The sequence below is a fragment of the Pyrgilauda ruficollis genome, unplaced genomic scaffold (genome assembly GCF_017590135.1).
Source record: "Pyrgilauda ruficollis isolate IOZ18807 unplaced genomic scaffold, ASM1759013v1 scaffold21, whole genome shotgun sequence".
Lineage (NCBI taxonomy): Eukaryota > Metazoa > Chordata > Aves > Passeriformes > Passeridae > Pyrgilauda > Pyrgilauda ruficollis.
The window spans coordinates 3,634,237-3,656,464 of record NW_024520318.1 but is presented as its reverse complement, the minus strand read 5'-3'; the positions used below and the strand labels follow the sequence as shown (position 1 = coordinate 3,656,464).

The following is a 22,228-nucleotide window of genomic DNA, read 5'->3' as shown; positions in this document are numbered from 1 at the left end:
GTGGGCATACATTATTGGGAAATGCAGCGGTGACTTTCCCCGTTATTTAAGAAATGCAGCAAATAATGAATATTTTTGATGGAGGGAGCCGCTCGGATAATTAAGAATGTGCAGGTGTTTGAATATTGAGACATATTTTCAATGTTTTCTTAGATGGGGTTCTTGGCCTTAATACTGAATTACCAAAAGGAGAACCAGAAAATGTGGTGGCAGCTTTTGTGGAGAGAGGCAAGCCCACTTCATGCCAGCTGCCCCAGAAGAGTGCTGATGGAGCCAACCTGGCAGTGCACAGTCCAGAGGCAATTCTGGAGTTGCCTGGGACTTTGGGAAATATTTTAGCACTACTGTGCCAGAACAAGCCCTGCAGAGTGGCTACAATATTGTCAGATCTGAATTGAGGTGAGGCTAAGCTCCAGTAGCTTTCTGTTTGGGGATTTCTCTCTTTCCTGCTGGATCTTTACTGTTCAAAAAGCTTTATTTTTGTGGAGCATGAAAAATCCTGTAAAGTTCAAGAACAAGCTGTTCTAGTGTCAGGGTTTTTCTGGAGATAGAAACAGAGAAAGGACCAAGCGGGGAACAATTCTCTCTGCTAGGACCTGGTGGGATCCATGGTTGTGGGAACCAGGGCTGGACCAGAGTGTGAGTGACTCTTCATCCCCCTTACTTGCCATGTACACCCAAACCACCAATTTTACACCCTTGGTGTAAGCAAGATTTTAGAAACCTGGAGATGGTTGTAGGAAAGAAAAGTGTCCTATGTGTGATCAAGCACTGGGACACAGGGATGGGGGTCTTCACCCTTCATGGTTTTAAAAACCATCCAGACCACACTGTGAGGGACTCTGTGTTTGCCCTGTGTGGTGGGTGATGGTCAAAGTCCCTCTAGATGACCTGGGTCAGGACTTGGCCTCCTACTGTGCTCACCAGGCTTATTTGAGAGCGTGGTCTGAGTTATTTATTAGTCCTTTACACATGGCTCTGTGTCTGCAGGTAATGGGGACAGCTTTCTTTTAAAAAGTTTTCTCAAAGCATCTTAACAGTATTCTCTGTATGTTTCCACAGTGTATTAGTTCTGCAAGCAAATCCAAAAATACTACAGGGGGGATACCCTAACACCTTGAAAAGTGTCAGTTAAAAACTGCTGAAAGCATTAAAAATAAATGAATCATAGGGTGAGAACTAGCATGACAGGTAAATAGGCAGGGCATAAAATGCCTCTGGAATCTGTGGGATATTTGCAGGTACAAGGGGGCTTCTAAGTCAAGGTTCATTTACAATGTCTGGTTCCTCTCTCCAGGAAAGATTTCTAATAGATTCAAGGAGACTCCAAGCTTTTAGAGGGTCTTGGGAGAAGAAAGGCAGCTCTGTAAGGAAAGAGGTTTGGTTTGTTTATGGAGAAAACTCCTCAGTCACGTTCCATATTGTGTCCTGCTTGGAAGAACAACTGAAGGCTTTCACCCTGTGCAGGGGAAGGTGTTTCTGTGCAGTGGCCACAGCTATTGTGCAGAAACACCACCTCCAGGGCATGGGAGCCCACCTGGAGATGGGCTGCAGCCTCCTAGAAAACCCCTGCTCCATCAGGAAAACATTTGTGTTTTACAATTTGATGTTGGTTGGCTTTTTTAAATTTTTTTTTTTTTTTACTGCCCAGGATCTGTTCCAGCCTGTGGCTGCAGCACTGTCTGAATGGTGGAGCCTTGCCAAAAGTGAGCAGTGTCAAATACTCTGTTTTACCATAACAAGTGCAGAGGTGAATGAGCACTGTCAAGAAAGCACCATGAATACTCTTTTCCGTTATTAACTGAATTTATTATTTTGCTGGTAAGAGTTACCAGCAGAAGGTGAACATTAATTTCACATCTGCATGAGCTTGGGCTGGAAATATTTGGGGGCTCATTGGGTCGGGGGGTAGAAGCAAGCTCTGACTGCTCGTTGCTAAACAAAACAGTTAAAATCACAAATATTTCCAGTCAGTCGTGACTTTAAAAATATCCAGAAGCGTATTTGGATTTGGGAGCATGTAAAAGAATATCATAATCTGCTCAGGCTATTATGTGAAACAGAAACAGGTTGAATAAATCAGTACCTGCTTTTATTCACCCAGTTTGTGCAAAAGCCACGGGCTTGTGAGCCTTGGTGGTGTAAAACAACCTTTTCTGGTTGCACAGCAGCCCCTCAGTAGCTGGGATGTTGGATAAAGGAATGTGTTTTTATTTATACTTCTTCACCAGCTCTGAGAATCCTCTTTGTTCACAGTAGTCACAGAAATTGTAGTAGGTGTTTCAGTTCTTGTATTTTTCAGCTAAATCCAAAGCTTTAAGGAAATCACTACCATGGCATGCTCTATGTACACAGGAATGTTTCACTCACCTTTCTCATCGAGAGGAAAACTCATTGTTCATCCCAGAAGGATTCAATGGAGATAAAACCCATTCAATTAATATATTCAAATCTCCAAATTTTGAGGGTTGAAGGGGTTTAAGGAACTCTTCAGCAGCTTGGAATTAAAGTTGGTAAAACTAGCTCTGACACAGCTCTAGAACAGATTCTGCACAAGTCCTCCACCCTCCCTAAAAGTTGCCCTGTGCTGCTCTGAATCCACCACTGGCAGAGGAACAGCAATGATGTGACTCAGAGATGCCAATGCAAATTGACCTAATTGCTGATGAAAGGCAAAGGGAGCAGACACAACTTCTTCATTAAAAAAAAAAATTAAAAAAATTAGGTTATTAGTGTATTAAAGTAACTTTGGGTTGTGGAGGTTTTTCATGGCAGTGTCCTCTCAGCTTTCCCACTGGGAGAGTGGACTCTTCCCTCTTGGTTTGTGGACAGCATTGCCCTGGGGATGTTCTGCCATCAGAGGTGGCTTTTTTTTAAATGGAGAAACAGCTTTGCAGCCTAGTTGTCTTTATTTATGAACTGAATATTTAGAATATGGGGATGACTTCACTGAGCTGCCCTTTTTTTTTTTTTTTTTTTTTTCAATTACAAAAGCAAATAGAAATATTCAAATCAGATCACACTAATTAGCGGAGCTAATTATGTTTTCCCAAGCATCTCTCTTCTTACCTCTTCTGCAATGAAAAAAAAATCATTTGCTCGTGATGTAAAACAGGAGAAAGGAGATTGCCGTGACAATTAGCAGTAATTAATGAGAAGCTTTGAATTGCTTTGTGTTAACCTCAGCATCTATTAGTAGAAAAGGCTTGGATCTGCCCTCTGAGGGGTGTGGGTAGGCACAAACTCCTCCTCTGCCAAAGGGAAGCAAAGACACAGGGAATACAGCAAGGAGTTAAAATGGCTTTACCCATTCTTAGTGTGTGTTAGAAATAGTCACGTGCACCTGCTGCAGATTCACATCTGTACACTTCCAACAAATAAAATGACACTGGTAAGTGTTTTAATTGAAAGGGATTTCTGCTTCTTTAGGGCATATTTGGCTTGACTTGAATAAATGCATCATTGCAGCTGGCTGTAAGATGTTACTTATTTTGTACAGAAGCTTCCTTAGGTTTCATAGTTTGGATTTTTTTCCCCCCATACTGGAATGAAAATAAATCACTGGAAACTTTTTATGGAAGGCAGCTATATTCTAAAATAACTTTTTTAATATTTGTAAGATCAAGTTTCTTCCAAGAAAGGTCTTTGTAATGAAAGGTTCCTCTCTACCCTGAGATGCATGAATATTTATATGATGGAGTTACCTGCATTCAGAACTGAAAAGAAATATTGCTGAGAATATCTTCAGTTATGATTAATTTTCAAAGACATTTAGGTTAAATAAAAATATTGAAAACATTAAGTCAAGCTCCTACATTTGCATTTTACAGCTTTTGCCCATACTTCTTGTCCTCCACATCCATGGGACACATGAAATTTGTATGACAGAGCCTGGTAATAGTGCAACAGAGAGCACAGATGACATCTTGCCCTGTGTAATCAATCAGTAATTTGCCTTCAACAGTAGAGAGATCAGAATTTAATTGATGTTCTTTGGATTGGTCCATAAAATGCTTCCAAGTGGTTTGTATAACTGCAGATCCTGTGTGGCCAGTAGGTAATATTCACATCTAGGGATGTTCTCCTTTGGAAATATTTAGATTTGAAGTTGTGATCCCCATGACCAGCTCCATCCTGAGAAGTGACATGTGGAAGAGTTGAGAAACAGATCCATCTTCTGCACTGCTGCTTCCCTGTAATTGCTTCCTGAAAGCAACTTGTCCTGGATGTGATTTCTGCAGCAAAGTGAGAAGAAGTCACATTAACCCACTGAAAGGGAGAGATGCTGCTTTCAATTCTCCTCTTGCCCCTGCTTTCTCTCCTGATTTATGGATTCATTGTATACTTGCTCCTGACACAACTTGGTGTTGTCTCTGTCACAGTGGCTGGGATATTTCTCTTCCTCAGGCTCCTGGGTCTTAGACTTGCACCGTCTCTAATTGAACAGCTGATGATTGATAATTGAATACAAGAATAGGCTAAAAAGCTTGGCTTGTGCAGCAGAGGAAAATGAAGGCTGATAGAGGTTATGTCTGATACTGAAGGTGACAAACATTCCTAGCAAACCATTTAAGCTAAAGGACAGTGCTGGAACAAGTACAAATGGGCAATAAAGTGTCCATGAATATTCTGAGGCCAGAAATGAGCTTTCTAGTGAGAAGAGGGTAAAAAGGAGGAGCACCTTCTCCATGGGAGTGATGGAGTGAGGACTCCACACTGACAGAGCTGTGTGAAAGGTGACTCCAAAGTCCATGTTGGTGTCCCAGTGTCCTGGTGGAGCAGGTCACCACGAGGGCACAGCTTTTGATGGGTGTATAATAGGAGGCATGGATTTCCTGGGCTGGTGTCCATGTTTGTAATCCCTTTTGTTACAAATCATATAAATCTGCCCATTTTGTTGTATTTCATATCCTTGAAAAGGAACACTGTAAAGGATGAAAACAAGGCAAAAGACAGCAAAGACTAATTTTAACATCTTCCCTCTCATTTCTGTTGCTTCCAGAACTTTTTGCATCCCAGGCTGAACGTGGCAGGCTGAGGGGTAGGAAGCTGACCTCCTGTGAGATTGAGATATGTTGAGAGATGGTGGGGTAGAATAAGTGTGGAGACCCTTTGTCCCAAGGAATTTCATTGCTGAGCATGGCATTGCTTTGCTCCTGTGATATATGACCTATTTCTCTGTATTCTCTGCTGAGTTGGGGAAATAATCTTAGAGAGGTGCTTTGTGTGAAGGTCTGGCATTTTGTCTCAAGCTGCGATGCCAGAGTTTTGTGCTTGATGGTGCTCAGGCCTCAGTGTAATAAGTTTGCTTTCAAGAACTGGCGTTTTCAAAAACATTTGTTAGCTTCATTTTTCTTCCACTGACCTGAGCAGCAAACCCCTGAGAGTGGAGTTAGGCAAGGTGGCACGCTTGTGAGAAGCCTTTTCCATGCATTTTGAGGGAAGGCAAAGCTTTTGTCCCAGGGCTCTGGATCAATCCTTACTTTGCCTCTGTGTTGCCCTGCATTGCTCGGTGGTGTGTTGCTTTCTGCCACTGCTTCTGAAGTAGCTTGTTACTGGACTTGGAAAGAGCTTTGCACTATTTAATCTCATCAGAGAAAACTTCCTCATCCCATTATTTGGGCAATTTTGGGGTGGGGGAGTGGTTGTTTTCATTTGGGTTTTATGATTTATACTTCATTTCACGGCATGTTTTTTCAGGAGGAGGGTTTTTCATTGCTTGCCTTTGTAGTGATTGTTTTGTACTTTCTTGGGACAAACCCGGCTCTTTTGAAGGTCCGTGTGCTTACGTGCAAAATATTGGCAGATCTCTGAGGCTGAGGAATGCAGTGGAAACCATTGTGCATCCTGTGCTTTGATTTCTGCAGATCTCCTTGTGCTGGTCATGGCTATGAAGCTCAGTTTCTTGCTTCTAGCTCTTAGCTACATTAACTTCTACAATCTTTATTCATATTCAGCTTCTCAATACACACTGTGAGCTGATCAGGTCTATCCTGGACTGGATTAAATTAGCCCTGAATCAGGGCTGTGAATGCTCCTGGTAGTTCCTAATTATCTGGGAAAATGACAAAAGGTTTGCTGGTTTGGTTGTGCACTTTGAGGCAGCTGTGTGGATTTCTGGACTCCTGCCATGTGCAGGGTGGGTGCTCTGAAACTTAGGGAGCCAGGCCAGTGGGAGAAAAGGAAATAGATTTACTCATACCTATATAAAACATGTCCTGGGCATGTTCTCTTCAGGGAGCAGTGTGACCAAGGTGTCTTTTTGGGTTGTATGTCTCCTTGAGCTTTTGTGTTTAACTCCCTAAGAATAAAATGGCTTTACTCATGTGAATAAAAATTAGATTTAAGTGACAAACCTCTTGTCAATAGGCATGAAGATTTTATGCTTTGATCTTCGGTTTCCCTGCTACCAATGGTAATCTGCACCACTCTTCTTGATGTGTTTGTCAGAGGAGTGCAAACAGGAGCTCAAATAGTCTGGAGTTGTATTTCATGTGTTTCTTGTTGGGATTAGAGAAAAAGAGGCTGGTAATATTTGGAGATGGATGGATTTCCTCTGAGCTTGTTTGGATCTCCAGACTCAAAATGTGAAAGCAGCCATACTGCTAAAATTAAAGAAAATATACCATTTTCTCTTGTTTTGGAAGAGTTTTGGGGAGTGTTTAATTTTGTGTTTGGAGGTTTTTTTGTTTGTTGCTCTTCTGTGTAGATCTGGTTAATTTGTCAAAACTCCATTTTCTATTTATTTTTACAGTTGCTTCTCTTCCAAGTGTTAATTTCAGAGTTTGTGTCTTGTTTGTTTTCCAGTTGCATGGACAGCTTCACCTTTTTTGTGTTATGTTCAGGGGCAGTAGAAGGGGAAAAGATTAAAAATAATATGAACTTTGAGCTCTGTGATTTCTGTACTGTATCATCACGTGGCTCTTTTGCACTTCGAGAAACAGCATTTGAAAAAGACCCATATGCAGCAGGAATCCTTCTGGGGGTTAATACTTTGAGTTTTGTCATCCTTCATCCTTGCTTTCCCATGGTTTTCTTCCCTAGCAATATGTCAATGTGCAAATTTTGGCAAAAGCACAATTATGCACTCAAAACTCATGAGCTAAACTCCCCCCAAACAGATACTTTTAAAGGAAATCCTACAGTGTTCAACATCTAGCATTTTTGTGTACAGCAAACTCCTCCCACCATGTGGGTACTTCAGGAATTTTCTTTCTCTCTCAGTCCCATCAGACTCTGACACCTTAAACTTCTTCCATTTATTCATCTCATGGGGTCTGTGGACCTCTGACACTGATGATGGGAACAGGACACTGGGATTTCTGCATTCCAACAGGGGCACCTCAGTCTCTTTTTCTGCAATGAGAGCCTTCAATGATACATCTCTGGTTGCTGGCACAGAGTGGCTGATTTTGGCTTTCTCAGGCAACCTTCAGGTTGGGTACTAGTTATTTGGAGTGGTTACATCACTTAAAATGACCTTTTGGTGCATTTATTTCCCCCAGGAAATAAGCAGTGACATATCTGTAAGCATCTATTCTTTCCATTGCCATCCCATGTCCCTCTGATCGTTGTGTAAACACCACTCCTTGGGATGCTCCAACATCACAGACCTCCTAATTTGTAGCATTTGTATTTTTTTGTAAATACTCTCTTTGTGGCTATTAAATAGCAAGCAGATGTCCATCAGAATATGTGCTTTATAGGCACTCTTTTGTTTGACAGAACTTTGAAGAGCGGATATATGTTGCCTAGTAGCTTTTATTTTTGAGTCATTTATTTTAAGAAATCAGAAGTTGAAAAAAAACCCCTAAAAATGTTTGAATATAGATTTTCACCAAAATGATAATTTGTATTACAAATCATTGTGTTAGCCATTCTCTGTCCCTTATTCATTTTGGAGTTATCCAGTTGGACAGTCACCCCTTAAACACGTGTGTACGTGTGCTGGGTGAACAGCAAGTGCACCACTCGTCCCTAAAATTCTCACCCTGAATAAAATCTGGCTATTTCACATCAGATGGGCTTTTGGCCACTAACTTCAGTAGCTATGGACAAAATCTCTCTAGGCTGGCTGAAATCCACTGTGTTGATTTTTGCCCAGAGCTCTGCTGTTGTCTGAACTGAAACCTCTTTTGCTCGAGGATCTGAGTCTGGATGAGACTTCTTGTATATTTTAATGACATTTAAACTAAATTTGCCAAATTACTTTCTCATCTTCAAAACTAATTTTTTGACTATTCCTAAATGACACCATAGAAAATCTACTGTAAAGCAGAGCAAAATCACAGAGGGGAGGTCTTATCAATATATTTCCTCAGTGAGAGATTTATGTGCCATTTCTGGAATCAATAGGAGACTTTTCATTGATTTCAAGAGGAATATCTTGCTTTAAAAGAGGAATCAGACAAATCCCCTCCTCTCTGTATACTTGATCTATGACACAGGATGTGCAGTTTTCTCTGGTGCTTCCCAAGTTTATAATTTGTATTTCATCCTCATGCCACTTTGTGAAGTTATTGGCAGCCAGAAGCACTCCATGAGGATTATAAAGTTTTGCCTACCTTTTGGTGGTTATAACATTTATTTTAAAGCAGTGTTTAGTTATTTTTAGTTAAGGGACATGTTGGTGGGTTTGGTACCAGCCTGCCACTAGAGGAAAATCAGATTTTTAAGGGACTAGAATCCATCAAAACTCTGCCAGCACTTCAATGGGTGGGGGGATATTTGGTTAAATAGATGTTTATCTGGGAAAGTCATCATCTGGCTAGCAGCATACTGAATGTTTCTAAGCAGCTAACTTATGTATACTAAACAAATTTGGTTTGGCTGCAGCTAGAGCTGCCCTGTGGAAATTCTCAACATACATTTGTTTGATTGAGCTGTCATTTTCAGTTGATCTGCTGATGATCTGTGTCACTTTGTTTAAATGTCCTGGTGTGTTTTTTTTTTTTTTTTTTTTTTTTTTTAAAAAATGCAAAAACCGGTTTTTTTTTAATACAGTGCAAAACCAGTCTGCTTTCTGTGATGGATTAAATTGAGGTGAAATTTGAGAGTTACTCCTGTTTTTGATTTCTGTGCCCTGAGACAGGTGGGCTGGAATGACAAAGAACTTCGCACACAAACACATTAAAACTAAAATGGAGTGGATGCCCTTATGATTTAAAACATCCGTAGATGTGTCAACTACCAAATGCTCCTGTTCAAAGTAGTTGCTGGGATTTTCACTTTAAGCAACAAATGGTATTTATTTGCTGTATCTCTCTCACCTAAAATACCTGGACAAAAAGCACGTTGAGCCCTTTTCCTCCTGCAAAATTCCCTCTGAGTGCATAAGTGTTGGTGTTCTGGCCTCTGGTGAGACAGCACAAGATTAATCCTGAGATGAAGTCCCTGGTGAGCAGCAGGGGATGGAAATGGGTTCTCCAGCCTGGTGGGAGTCTGTCAGCCCAGTCTGGGAAGTGGGCAGCATCTCTGGTGGTCTCAGCCCTGGAGATGCCATTTCTGCAGGCACTTTCTAAGAGAACAAAGCTCCTTTCAGTCCCTGCAGAGCTTGGTTTAGGTTCTTTTTATTTTTGGAAGTATTGCTCAAGCTTTGGGCTATTGGTTGTGCTCCCACAAGCTTGGTGTACAAGTGAGATTCTGGTGCTTCCACCAATTTTGGGGAGCAGTGCTGGTTTCAATGGGAAAAGTGGGATGATGAGAGGTGAGGTGGGGAACAGCCAGCTCTGAGCAGAGTTCCTTGGGAAGGAATCCCAAAACCAGGCTCCTCCTGGTGTTTGGCCCTGAATTTCCCATCCTCCAATTGAGCTTTCCACAACCCATAGCCCTCACTACAATGCAACTTCTCTCCATACCCAACATGGGCTTTTTGTGCAAAGCTCACTGCATTTCAGTCTTTGCTTTAGAGCCCTTTGAAGTCTCAATTTGTTCAGCTCCAGCTTTTCCCATGTCTGTTGTGGTCTGTACATCAACTGCAGCTCTGTGAGGAGAGACCAAGGAATACCAAGTCCAGAATAATTGCTTATTTTCCAAACATGCTACTGATTTGTTTTGTGACCATGGGTTGGTTCTGCTCACCTCCATGGCTGCGGTTGGTGAGATGGAGACATGGACGTGCTCTGAGAGCTCTTTCAGCACCTTCTCATGACAATGCCTGGATTTTTTTTCCTCTGATGTCCTTGGAGTTATGCATGGCCCTACCAAACTTGCTGAACTGAGGTTCACCAGAGTGTGGAGAAGGTCAGCTAAATACCAGTTTGATGCTTGCTGTGCAAAGTGCTCCACAGGAATGGCTGCTTTTATTTGACTTGAGTCTCTAATGAGCTTTCCAGGGAAAACATTGAAATGAAATTTGTTCCTTCCACTTCCTTGCCCTGGAAGTGTCTTCTGTGGGCAGCAAATTGTACCACTGCAGCTCTCTCTTTCTTGGTAGAGACACTGGTGCTGCAGGGAGGGGTATCCCTTGCATGACCACTTATGGCTTTATGAAGTGTAATGGTCTAGCCTGAAAATTTCAGAGCAATTTTGGCTCTAATTTGGACAGAAAGAATTCAAGTCACTTTCAGAACAATTTCAGGAAAAGCCACATTATTTTCCTGCCATAAAAACCCCTCAGCTTCTCAAGCCATTTTTGCTCAAGTACTCCACCACTTCTATGATTTAGGATGTGTCTCTGTGTTTATATATATATTATATTACATATACATGTTGTATATATACATCCTTGTCATTATAAACAGTACTTAAATCCATGTCCGTAAACATAAATAGATATAAAGTTAAGTACTCTTTATAACAGAGGATTAGTCCACAGTGACATAATAGGTAGAAATCAAGTATATAACAACCTCCTGTTAGCTTGAGTCTTGTGAGATCCTTGGGGATGGAGAGCACTGCCTGGGCCAAGGTCTCTAATGGCATGGCATCCAATTACATGAAGGCTGAATTTACTCCATTAAGAACTATGTATTTATTTAAGCTGTCATATATCAGCCTGCACATGAAAACAATAGAGCTTGTGAAGATTGCCAGTTTGAAAAAGGGGGGAAAAAAAGGGATTATTTTTCAAATTTTCTTCCAAGTTATTGGGATGAACCAGAAGCTTTCAGAGCGCTGATTTATTGCTCTCTGTTAGCAGCTCCCCAGGACCCCTCTGAGTCTCCAAGATCAACAGCTTCAGAGAAAGCAATACAAGGTGTATGGAACAAAGAGGGGAATAAATTACATTAGCAGTTAACTTTCTTTACAGTTAATATATATTAATAAATATCTACAAAACATTTGAGGCTTTGACCAGGAAGCCATGTAAAATAAACTGTAGTCCCACTCTTTTTTTTTTTTTTTTCCTTTTTTAAAAAAGTCAAAATAGATCTAACTGATGTTAACTGTTTCACAGCGGGGGTCTCGTTCTGGTTTCACACTGGTGTCACTGTTGATTTTGGAGGGGGGATGTGATCAGAATAAGGACTGTCACTCCTCCCTCCCTCCAACAGGCTGCTGGTGCTACGGGAACACTTGGCATTTCCATACTGTCCTGCTTTGCATCTTCAAAGCACTGGGGAGAGATGAGCTGTTCACCATGGAGCTCATCTGAGGCAAATGAGATAATATGATCCCATGGAAGAAATGGGAAACCCAAGAGGGAATGGGGGAATTTGTTACTGGATATGTTTGCAAAAGCAACTGAGTGTGCAGTGTCAGAGCTACCCGCTCCCAGTATAAGCAAAGACCCTGTGGTTTGATGGACCAGGGAGGAGGGAGCCCAGGGGGTCTTTCCTGTTAGTCCTGCATGTGCTGAAATATCTTCTTGATCTTTTCCTGACTAGCTGGGCTTGGAAAACTCTGGGCTTTGCTGGCCAAAAACTCCCCAGTGGTTTCTGTGTCTGTGGAGCTTTGGCTGGCATGGAGCTCTCCAAACATGAGCCATGGGCAGTCCCTTGGTCCGTGAGAGCTCCAGAAGAAGTTTCCCCTGTGAGGTCAGCAATGCAGATGGATGTAATCCATTGTGGTCATTTTCCCCCAAAGAAAAGAGGAAAGGGATGAGCAGAGTGAGGTGTTGCCCTGTGTCCAAGTGAAGGGAGTAGCAAAGGGCTTTTGGCTGAGGTGGAAAACGTGCTAAAGAGAGAACAGGCACCTCCCAGCATCGGCTGTGGACCACCAGCACGGGAGAGAGGCAAGAGTGGAAAGCTCTTAGGTAGTGTTAAAAACCTCCAAGCACTGAACCACAGAAAACTCACCTTTCAGAGACGTGTTAGGTAAAAGTGCAGCCAGACAAACACCCATGGAGGAGTTTCCAAATTACACGAGGAACAATTTTATAAGAAAGAGGTGACAACATCCTACGTTTGCCAGATTTCTGCAAACACTTTTCCTTTAAAAAACAAGTCTCTTGATTGCTCAGCAAAACTCAGACCTCTAGTATTTGGGGCTTGGAATTTTTTTCCTTTAACTTCTCTGAATGTTTTCCTTTTTAATGATTTTTTGTTAATAACATGGGAAAGAAAATGAAACATCTCTGAGAAAAGGAAAGGAAGGGAAAGAAATGAGGGGGGAAGAGTGGAGAGGAAATGAAGGATTTTCAGGGGAAAGCTAACTTCTGTTTTGCAAGCATGTCCCAGCAGCAGAGGATGCAGACAGGGCACAGGGAGGGAGCTGTGGCCACTGGCACTGAGTGCAGCATCTCAAGCTGAGCTGAAGCACATGAAGCCTGTGATAATGAAGGAGCTGGGCCCCCATTTTATCTTTGTGTAGACGTCTTGGCTGCAAAACCCTAGTGTTTCCCCTTGTCCTCTTATACAAAGGCCAAGAAAAATAATTGCTACAGATTCTTGTAGGTCCTTGCACTCGTGTATGCCACGCTTGCTAGAAAAATAAACTATCTCAGAAAGGTAACTGAGAATTTAGCTGTACTTAATGGGTGTAGTTTCCTTTTACCTCCATCCTCGTTTAAAGTCATCCTACCATGGAGTTTGGGGCTTGCTGTAAGGCAGCAAGTAGCTTTTTCCCAGTTGTGCTTGGATGCCTGCAGTAAATGGTGTCAGTTCCATGGGCAAACCTTATCTGCATCACCACTGAGATGCACATTCTGGTAAACTCAGATAAAAGTCCCACTGCCATTAAGATAAATCCTGTTCTTTGGGACAGATCAGCCTTCTGACATGGGGCAGGAAACACAAATATATTTTATCAACCATGAATATTTTGTTGAGATTAAAAGTTAATTAGTGTTTATTTAGAATATGTGGCTGGCACAGGTAGAATTATGTCAGAAAAAATTGTGGAATATCAATGAGAAGAACTTGTCAGAGTGTGCCAGCCAAGACCCTGGGTTTCATGGAGACAAATGGGAAAAAATTTCATTCAAGTTTTACAGTAATCCCACCCAAAACAGCTCTGTCATACAGGAATAAATGTGTATGCACATGTGATGAAATAAAACTGTACCGAATGGTTTTTTTTGTAAAAAGTAAAAACATAGTGAGTATAAACATATACTGATGCCCCAGAAAGCTGCAGAATACACCTGACACGAAGTAAAGTTGCTCTCGAGATTCATGATTTTCCAATCAGCTAAGTACATCCTGCATGTTACTGGGTGACCTTCTGCTGAGGAGTCGCTTGCAGGAAAAATTGTGGCCTTGTATCTCCTCGGAAACAAATGCTGGAAGCCAGTCTTGCCAGACCTTGAGGTTTTGAAGTGGACAGTATTGTAGGATTAATTACCCGATACTTTTCCTGATTAGTGTATTTGTTATGAGTACTTCTCTTAGTGCTTCAAGGACTTAACTACAGTGTATCACAGTGTCACTCGAGTATAATTAATGCTCTTTCACTGTAATTGCATAATTAAAAAGCTGTCTGGCTGCTGGTGCGAAACTCTGCTCTACAGCAGCTCACTTTTCCAAAAGCAGCTCCCCAAAATTCCATCTCTTCCTGGAATACTTGGGCGTAGCTCAGGAGCAGCTACATCCTGCTCTGATAATCTCTCAGATCTTACTCTTTTATCCCCAGCATTTTGGGAATGCCCTGTGAGGCCAGGGATTGGACTTGATGTTCCTTGCAGGATGATCCCTTCCAACTGAGGAGATTCTGAGCTGCCTTCTCCCACTGGTCTCTGTTCCCTACTCTTCCCAGGTGGAGTGCAGTCTCTTTGGGATTCAGGCAGTGCAGGGCCCCTCCCCAGTGTCTTCCCCTGGGTGTTTTTGCCCTGGTGGTGTGAGAGAGATGATGTGGTCACTGACCTGCCACTGTTTCATTCTTTCTAAGCTCTTGGTTCTTAGAGTGGGGAATTGCTCAGCTCCTCAAAGCAGATGGGTGGGTGTTTGCAAGCTAGTGCTGAAGTGCCTGTTGGCAGGAAGGGGTTAAATTCCTTTTTATTCATAATGTGCTTTTGAAACAAAACTTCATGACCTGGCTTTTTTTCCCCCATTCCTTTTTTATTTTTTTTTTCAAGTGATTACACTTTGCCGCATTATAAAGGAGCAAATGCATTTGTGTCTCAGGACCGAACTCTACCAGATACTGACATGTTCAACATCTCCTGTGGCTTACCAAACAGTGGGGAATTGCTGAGCTCCTCAAAGTGGATGGGTGGGTGGTGCAGGCTAGTGCTGAAGTGCCTGTTGGCAGGAAGGGGTTAAATTCCTTTTTATTCATAATGTGCTTTTGAAACAAAACTTCATGACCTGGCTTTTTTTCCCCCATTCCTTTTTTATTTTTTTTTTCAAGTGATTACACTTTGCCGCATTATAAAGGAGCAAATGCATTTGTGTCTCAGGACCGAACTCTACCAGATACTGACATGTTCAACATCTCCTGTGGCTTACCAAACACATCAGGGATGTGGACCTCCCTCTGTTTTCTCATTATGCCAAATAATGAAATGTGGAAATAATTCTAATCCTTTCTTCTGGTTGTGCTGTACCTCTGAAAATATGATAAACTCAATCCAATTAAAAGTCATTACCTCTACAAGGCTCAGTCTCTATCTATAACCTTTGTTTTATAATTCACTCTGTTATCTGTCTTCATTATAATTTGGTAGAATAGTCATCTTTTATTACTGCTTTTTGTTGGAAAGAGGCATGTGATTTCCAGTGCTACTTTGTGACACATCTCAGTTTAAAACAGTAAAGGTCTACTAATGAGTAAAAAGAAGTTCAGTTACACTGATTTATTACATTGAGATAAAGTTTCATTTGTGTTGATTATAATACTGTAGATTTAAGTAATTGTTTTGATTTAAAAATGTTCTTTTACAGCAATAGTTTTTCACTGTGGCAGGGACTGTGAAAGTGCATTACCTTTTCTAAGTTTTACCCCAGCTGATACAGATTTAGTTACATTTTGTTCCTAATCAGTATTTTCCGTGTCTAAGTGGCTGGTCTCACTAATTCACGTTTAACCTTCTTGTCCTTAGTTTTGTCCTGAGCTAGTTGGCTTCTTGTGCCATGTCAGTGTGAGAATATATGTCATGTTTACCATTATGGCAATCAAACAATGAACAAAAGCTGGTTCCCCTAATCCATTTTTCCTCCCTTAGCAGTGACCAGTACTCAGGGCTAAAAATTTCAAGACAGATTTTTTTTTTTCTCCCCTTGGGTCTACTCCATATAGTGAGTCATGAAGGGCATTAGTGAGTGTTAGCTGCTGCAGCTCCCCTCAATTGAAATATCTTACCAAGATACAAATTTAAGCTATTAGTTAGAGTTTCAGCACGCTTTAGGCTGCCTCCCAGCCCCTGTGGATCTCTCCAGACTCCTTGCTAGCTGCAGATCCCGCTCTCAGTATATCAAATCGTACAGCTGGCATTTCCCTCTTCTCTTACCCCCCACACTGTGTAACCCAGGAAAGGTTTTGAAAGTCAAATATATATTTATTCCATTGAGGAAACTTTATCAACCAGCACCAAAGTTTATTGGCACTAGCTAGTGATATAATGGGTAGTTTAAACCCTGCTAACTGCGAATAATTTTTCAGCCGTGTTTATGATTGCAGTAGGCTCTAACAGACCAGAAGTACAGATAACATAAATATTTCTACCAGAGATGATTGTACTGGAACTATAAATAAAAATTAGACTTAACTTGTAAATAAATTCACTGCGTGCCAGCCAACATTTATAAACCTTTGTTGCGGCATGTAGTACAGTAATTTATATGGAAAAGTGCACAGGAACACAAACAGCCAAATTTTACTTTTCAGTTATGCAGGTGCAACTTCCCCCCCACGTCAAGGAGAGCAGCTCCTGTGCAAATGAAAGTAGAATTTGACCCAAAGTCTCTCAGTGCTGGACCCTAATTAAAAGCCAACGTCTGGTCCCCATCAGATGCTTTTGACTGTGTTGCTCAATTAGACATGAATGACACTAGGCAGAGCACCAAATGCTACTAGTTATTGTAGGGGCTGATGGTGAGAATTGCCAGAGACCACAGGCAGGTCCCTGCACAGTTACTGTATTATAACTCTGCTGGTCTAGTACCAACACTTGGCAATGCTGAAATTATCCTCTCTTAAAGATCTGATGCTCTGGAGCGTGCCTCTGCTCCTTTTCTCACTTGCCTGTGGGCAGATTCCTCCCGAGTGCTTGGTGCTCATCAGGAACTCCCTTCTGCTGCCAGTATGAGCCTCTTATTTCAGGGCTGTTTTCTGCAGACTCTATGATTTGAGAACCAAAAGCTGCTTCCCACACAAGGAGCATTTTTAATGGGAATTATCTGCTCTGTTCTTACTGATGTGCACCTTGCCACGAGGCACAGACTGAAGCCACCTGGTGTCCTTGGCATGGGGTGCTCCAGAGGTGACTCTGGCTGAGCTCCCTTTGCATTTCATGCAGATACTGCTGCCCACAGTGCAGCAGCATGAGGAGCTGGTGATTTATGTACTTCAGCCCCAAAGCTGTGCTCAGGCTGCCTTTTTCTCCTGCCTTTTTTCCTGCCTTTGTCCGAGCAGCTTTTCCTACAACTCCCTCTTCTGCCAGCACGCAGAAGGGTTTGCTCGCTGTGGCTCAAGGCTGAGGTGTGGAAGCTTTGCTGGGAGAATGCCCTCTGTGATCAGCAGTGTCACAAGCATGAAGGGAAGGCCGAAATCTGGGCACCACATTTCCCTCTCATTTTGTTACATTAGTGTCAATCTGAAGAAATTTGAGTAATTTTGGTTAACTCCAGGACAGACGCCGATCTCTTTTATTCCTTGGTGGAAGTCTAAAGTAATTATTTTAGATTTAGCAGTTGTGTAAGAGAAATCAGAATCTGGCCTTTGGGGCCACCACACGGGTGCTTTGAAAAAATATAGTTTTTTGGTCCCCCTTGCTCTCATTGCATGAGCGTGGTTTTTGGGGTTGGACCTTTTGAGTGAGTTTTGGACAGCTTTGGTTTTCTCATGCTTCTGTTAGGGTCAAGTAATACAAATATGCAAAATCCCCATGTGTTTGAAGGCTAATGGTTGTGAAAGTATTTTTCCTTGGTAATTGAAGTAATGATTCAGAACAGCTTCAAGTGCTGTGTTTGTCTCTAAACGTGCTTGTAATCTCTTTTGTTGTACAATGGAATTTGCCATTTGTAAAAGCCTGTTTCTCTCCCATGCTTTATGATTTCCACCTAACTGGGAGTTACTAGCTCTAGTCTGGTTAGAATCTAATCTCACTTGATTAGGTCTGCCCAATGCTTTTCACAATGGGGTCCTGCCTGGGGGTACCAGACTGTGTTACAATACAAATAATAATAAATAACCATCAATAGGTCCAGCTCCACAGAACAGTTCTGTGAAAGGGGAGTGGCACAAACCAGTTTCAGGTACGTTGACTGATAAAGTGTTCAAGTAGAGTAATGTAGCCCTTGGCTGGAGTCCTTCCTGTGCCTGGAGATAGTAACCCAATCTCTAAATGTTTCTAAAGCTAAGGATCCTTCTTCTCCTCTGGCCCCCTCTGAGCTGTGCCTACCTCCTGTGGACAGTCAGATGGCTCCCATTTTGTTCACCACTGACTAGGAACTCCTTCTGAAGCTAATGGGCGTTTTTCTCTTAATTTTCTGCTTTTCTTGCCCTCCTGTGTTCTAGACTGATGTGAATATATTTTGTAATCAATCAGTCTCTGCCTGTAACAGGGTTTTTTTTTTTCGTTAATACTTGTTCAAACAAATTCAGATAAAGGTGTCCATTTGTATGCAACAGGAAATGCCTGTCTCCTTTTCAGATATCCCTGCAAATACTCCAGGCTGATTTCCTCTGCACTGAATGGTGATACTAGGTCAAACAAATATAAAAGCTCACTGGTCTCTTTCAAGGATCTGATTCAGGTGTTTGTGGTACACTCAGGTCCACCCTCACCTCCTGTGGGAGAAGGGATTAATTCATCTCATGCTACCATCCAAAACCCTTCATTAATGCATCCTTGCTGAAGGCTTGTACAAGGCATGGCCTACACAGCTAGGGAAGCTCAAAGTTCCTGACATGTGCTGGAATTCTGCCATCAAACAGCGTTGTGTCCTCATGGTGACTAATCTTTGGGACTAGAGGTCATCTCACCTTTGAGAAGCTGCAGGCATGAACCTGTGTTGTTTTTCTCATTGCAAAGAGCCATTCTGACATTTATCTCAGCTCTTGCTTTATCCTGCTCAGAAGGTGATGGCATTCTGAATTAGGTTGTCTAGATGCCTTTGCTTTCAGCCTGCCTCTTTCCTCCAGAGCAATCCAGTTTATGATTAAATCACTGGTGGCCATGTGTATGAATCCAAGTGCAGAGAACTGCATTTATGTGCTAGAGTGTTTATCAGTCAGTAGTCACTTTGGGACTGTATCTCCTTAGGCACAAATAACCCAAGGAAAGGAAGAACAGAATTCCCTATGAATATGTCTGTTTGCTACACCTGGCTTTGGCCATGGAGATCTGGGTGTCGACTTGATCCCTGGAAGGCTTTGTGAGAACTTTGAGCTTAAGGCTGCTCTGAAACACAGATAAGTGCACCAGGCCAGCATGTCTGCTCACTGTGAGGGGCCATGGTGTGGCATTTCAGCTGCAGCAGGCACAGCCCTGCTGAGCATGAGGCCTCTGACAGCAGCACTGGGCTGTGCTGAACCTCTGCCTCCATCATCAGGGCCTCTTACCTAATTGCTCTTGGAGAGGAAAACTGGGCTGAACTAAGAAGCATCCTAGTGGAAGGAAGTCCTCTCCTCCTCCCAGCCATGCTCAGAAGGCCTCTCAGTCTTGGAACGACCCCAGGTCCTGGAGCTGCAGCAGCAGCTTTGGCACGTCGCTCTCCCTCCTCATCAGGCACATCCCCAGCCACGTGGGCTCTTTCCTGCTGGTGGGCAAGGTTGTGACAAAAGTGCAAATGCAGGTGTCCACCCTGGCCTTTTAGTAGCAATTAACCTTTACTCCTGGGTTTCCTTTGAAGCTTGCTCATGTTTTTGTTGTAAAATAGTGGTGAAGAATTTCATGGAGACTAATATCTAAGCTTCCACATAACCTAATCTCATCTGTTCCCTTATGAGGGGCCTCATTTTTTTATTTCATCCCATTTATAGTGGGGATAATTATGGAGGTTTAAAGAAGCCATCTTGAATTTCAAAACTGGAGTGCTATCTGTGTGAACAATTTTCAGTTCACTGTGAAAATGATGCTTATCAGCACAGTCCCTGTGTCTAATTCTAACCTTACGAAGGTTTTCTATCAGTCAATATCCTATGGTTTTGCTGGGAGTCCCTCTGATCCGTGTGGGTGTAAATTAAGAAAAATAGTGATGCATCCTTTGAAAACTAAGACCAGAACCTCGATTCATGTACACTGATTTTAATAGACCTGCTTCTATCATTAATGTCACAAATACATCTTAATGGTCTTCGCATCTCTTGCTCAGTCATGATTCGACTCTGTGTCTATTCTGAGGCTTAAAAATATATATTTTTTTTGCTAGAATACATTGCTGTTTCAGGCAAAGGACCATTTCAGTAATCCATTTTACCCACACTTAGAGCTTTGGGGCATAGAGAAGTATTATATTTTCCAGAGCTTTCAAGCTGAAAGCCCGTGTTTAACGACGACATCGGGTGTGGCTGCTGGAAATCAAAGGAGGCACAATAGACCCAGCAAACGGACTTGTCTCCCTGCCAGGCTTTCAGAGGCCAATTTATCAGCTGCAGGTTTGACCCTATATGGCTAAAAAACGAGTGTAGCCAGAATGACTGAGATAAGTATAACTGAGGCCTTTGAGTCTGCGAGAGAGAAATTAAACTGGACTGTCCCTGGGGAAGATGAAACATCTGTAAAGCTGTGCTTGCTGAATGTTTAAGCCTCAGCTTGTGCTGGCTTGTGGGCAGGCACTGCTGGCAAGTGGAGCTGAGGAAGGTGGCCCTTTGGGACAGGCACAGAGCAGGTCACTGCTTGCTGTGACTTCAATTATTTGGCTGAGATACTCTTATTTTGTGAAGGAGAGTTGACTGTGGGACACAGAGTGCCTTGCTTTTACGGGATACTAGGCAGGACAGGGACAACAGCAGTGACTGTGTGAGATGGGCTTTTTAAGGAGCTTGAGTGTCAGGCACCCAGCTGTCATGGAAAATCAGTAGGATTTAGATGCCTGAAGTTTTTACCCCAGCACCCCCCTTCAAGTGAGCCATGTGCTTATCATCATCCAGATCACTTTCCTTGTGTGATTTCTCTTCCTGCACCCCATGTGTATACATGGGTTAGGCTTTCTTTTTTTTACCCCTGCTTCAAAAACAGCTGAAGTCTTTTAGGCAGGACTACAATCTAAACAGTTGGGGGAGGACATCTGAAAGGGAGCACGCCTGCCCAGGCTGGGTGCAGCACTGCCGCCAGCCTGCAGAGTCAAGGAGCACGTGCAAGTTTTGGGGGATGCTCAGGAGGTGTGAGTGGACCTCTGTCACCTGTCCCACGATGCTGGAGCACGGGTGTGTCTGGGGGTAGCAGCAGTGCCATGGTGTACAGAGGTGGCTGCTGGAGGGGTTGTCTCAGTGCAGGGCAAAGTGAGGGGTGGCATCCAGGTAGAGCTGTGTCTCTATCCTTTCCATGCCCTCTTTCCTGTCCTTTGGAGTCCCAGGTAAGTGGTAGGAAGGTATGGCATGGGCTCATGAGAGCAAGCTCTCTGCACCAGTGCTTTCACGAGCCCTTGAGCATCATTACCAAAGTCAGCTCTGACAGGTAGGATTTCTGAACCACAAGCAATGGCAAATCCCTCTCTGTGTCCTTCTCAGCTAAATGGTGGAGTCAGTCAAGATTTTCTACTTCTCAGAATGCCAGGTATTAGGAAAGCGACCAACTGATCAATATTGGGTTCAATTGTTAAAGTGCAGGCAGAGTCTGCCAAACCGGAGGCCGAGGGGACGGGTAGCTGAACTTTCCTGTGACATGTATGAGGTCATAGCCAGTGCCACATAAAAGAAAGAAAAACAGTTCATGGCTGTGAATAAATTGCTCACAGATGAAGAATCCAGTTTGCCAGTCCTGTGATGGGAGCAATCTATTCCAATGATTTGTTATGTCCCAGTGTTTGTCTTAGGCAGTACCAGAAGCATGAAAGTACAGATATAAAACCGTGAGATAATATGTAACAAAGATGTGAGAGACAATGGGCTATGACCAGTTTGCAGTGGAAAAGGCATACGGTGTTAATCTACCATGGATAGTTTCTTAAATGAGCAAGAAATTGAAAGAACATTTTAAAGTTTCCTGTTTCTTCACTGAAACAGAGTCATTCTGAAAGCCAAGCCCAGTGTAACGCTTTCATTTCTGGGCCAACCATGTTATGCAAATATTCTCAAGCTCAGGTTTTAAATACCTGATCTCTTAGTTTCAGTCCTTGGAGAACAGTATTCTCACCTCCTATTTAGGTTTGAATTAAGTGGAATGAGTTCTGGTGTGTATAAAACCCCAAGAACATGAATATGTTAAATTAATATAAACAGTAAAGAAAGCTTTTTTGGCTAGTTTTGTTGTTTTGACCCCTTTACATGTAGAGTTGAGTTAAGCACTGTATTACTGGTACAGCTAAAGCCCCTGCTGAAGTAACTCTGAGTTTCTGACTAAAAGGAATTTATAATCAGTCTTACATTTTAGGCTGTCAAAAATAGTGAATTTTTCTTTTTTTTTCTTTTTTTTTTTTTTTGGTTTTGTTTGCTGGCTAAGCCCCAGGGATGAAGGTTTTTTTTTTTTTTTTAATGTGTTTTGGATCTGCCCCAGTTTTTTTTGCAACTGTAAGAGGAGAAGGTT

The 22,228-nt window shown here is 42.4% G+C and overlaps 1 protein-coding gene across 6 annotated transcripts in view; it reads left to right on the top strand.

The window, feature by feature from the left end:
• Positions 1-22,228, top strand: part of MECOM (MDS1 and EVI1 complex locus) — a 324,276-nt gene that overhangs the window by 122,008 nt on the left and 180,040 nt on the right. The window lies entirely within an intron of this gene.